The sequence below is a fragment of the Belonocnema kinseyi genome, chromosome 5 (genome assembly GCF_010883055.1).
Source record: "Belonocnema kinseyi isolate 2016_QV_RU_SX_M_011 chromosome 5, B_treatae_v1, whole genome shotgun sequence".
Lineage (NCBI taxonomy): Eukaryota > Metazoa > Arthropoda > Insecta > Hymenoptera > Cynipidae > Belonocnema > Belonocnema kinseyi.
The window spans coordinates 146,182,435-146,184,920 of NC_046661.1; the positions used below are offsets into that span (position 1 = coordinate 146,182,435).

The 2,486-nt window shown below is 30.4% G+C and overlaps 1 pseudogene; it reads right to left on the reverse strand.

Moving 5' to 3' along the window:
- Window positions 1-2,158: 2,158 nt before the first annotated feature.
- The window catches only part of LOC117173942, a 3,885-nt pseudogene continuing 3,557 nt past the window's right edge, over window positions 2,159-2,486 (reverse strand).

Sequence of the window (2,486 nt, forward strand, 5' to 3'; positions counted from 1 at the left end):
CAAGCTGTCATTTTCATAATTTGATCAAATCTAATGTAACCTTATGGACATTTTTCAACATTTTAGCATATCAAAGGATAAGAGTTTAATTTTAAATCTATGAATCGTTTTAAACTTTGAATTTGAAATGTTAAAATTAAGAAATTATTAAGTTTAAATGTAAGCAGTTTAGAAGTCTGAATTTTCAAATGCTATTTTTGAAGTCTGCATTCTTACTTATTGAAATCAAATCGAAACATGATTAAAAACGTATAATATTTTACCTCTAATATTAATTTTTAAATAATAAAATACAAATTTAATCGCTTTTCTGAAGTTTTACGTTTCTGAATTATTCGCGTAATTTTTTTTAATCTTAACCGATTTTAAAACTTCTAAACATTTATAAAAATTTTCACTAAAATAAACAATCCAAGAGCGCATCATAAAATATAACATTTTTACTTCATTATTACAAAATCAACTTGTTTATTTTTATCGTGTATCTGATTTGATATTTTTAACATAAAATACTATTAGCAAATTTTTTTCGTAGCACCACTTTTATCGGGCAATAATTATTTACAAAATGTTTATTTACTTTACTTCATAATATATACTGTTTCAAATTTATATTATTCCGAAAAAGTAAATAACTGTCTTTAAATAATTCCCACCATACAAAAGTGCTGTCATCATGTGGCAGATTCCAAGTACCCGGTTGGAAACAATTTGAAATGCAAAATTGATTGAGATATTAGTTATATTGTTTCTTATCGACCTTAATTGATTATTTCTAGAAGGGGGTATTTTTGTCCCATTTGAAATATATTCGGCACTTGATAGGAAAACACAAATCTTCCAAACGGAACTGTAAATCTTCCTGGTAGCAAACAGCTTTAAAAAAAAGAATGTTCAACCACACTGGGGATCCTAATTAAGTGCTGGTTTGGGCATGGTGCTGAAGGCCTTCACTTAAATCAAACACAACATTCTCTCGCTCCGAATGTAAACATTTAGGACAGTATGAACCATTTCTTTTGGATTTAGACAAATACTGCATTACTGGGACATCCTCGGGATATTCCAATTTCTACCTTGCAGGATACCTGAAGCGTTATCCCTGGTAAAACCTGGAAGATAAGTGGAATCAAATGAGATATCTTATTTTTTCAATAAGATAAAATAAATTATATTCAAATAAAATTTGATTTGAATCCTACTGCTGTGTGGGACATCATAAAAAAACAAAATTTCTAAGTAAATCTTCTTGAAAAACAGTTTTTATTTTTAAACATTTTATTATGTACATTTATACAGTGCCTATTTCAATTAAAAACATTCCAAATAAAATGCCATCTAAAATCTAACCTAATAGAGACTGCATTCATTTTAAATGAGGCATTTTTTATACTTAAAGTAGCATAATCTCTCAGAGACGAAATATGTTGCTTTTTTAGCAAACTATGCGATACGTATCTATCCAACCTTAAAAATAATAATTTTCTTCTAAATTATGCGTATTTTAATATAAATCTTCTATATATAAAAAGTGAGAGCTGGGAATTTGTAATCCTCGTAACTATCACTTTTAATTTTTCTGAAGTGGTAGTTTTTACAGATTTGTATTTTCAACTCTCACCACGACAAGCCTTGTTTTTCTCCACCATCTGATTATTAACAGCCGTGAGATTTTCTTACGCTAAAACTGCCTCCCAGTACCTGTAGGTTCGGATAAAGAGAAACTTTCCTTTTGGGAAAGTTTTTGTTTTCATTTAACTTAAAATAAGACAGGTTTGGATATTGAAAATTAGACAGAGCCGTTCACCTTTTAAATTATTCTTGTATAAACCACGCGACATTCCGATTAGTTCGCGTACCCGTGTAGGGGTGTTCGATTCTGGTTCGATTCTTGAAAAAATCGATTTTTTCGGACCAAAAAATCGATTTTTGAATCGACACACCGATTTTTTTACCTTTTGAAGTTCAATAATCTCTTTGTTTTCACCCATCACATTTTTTCAAATTGTAACATCAAAACAAACCATATCTAGTTTACGATTTACACGGTCCAGACTATAAAGGATGATTCACATCTCAGACACAGATTCAGTTACTTAAATAACAGTTGCAGACGAAAACGCGATGAAGCCTTTTGATTGGCCTTTCTGCTAGCGGACTAATTGGCCACTGACAGAAAGACCAATGCAACAGCTCCTCTTTGTTTGCTGGTGGCACAACCTGAGAGCAGTGCAGTGGCATGCAATATGCAATAATAATACTTTGCCGAAACGTGCACTCTTGTATTGACTAAAAATTTTAATTGATATTGGATCAATAAATTGGTACGTACTAAATTTTAAGATTTATTGCACGTATATTTTTTTCATCTGCTCTACGATACATTAACATGTCATGGTTTTGTTATAATTGTATATCATGCAAATGCATTGAATATTGAATGTCTTCCCTTTTCCTCACAGCATTTTCATACTATCTCCTTATGA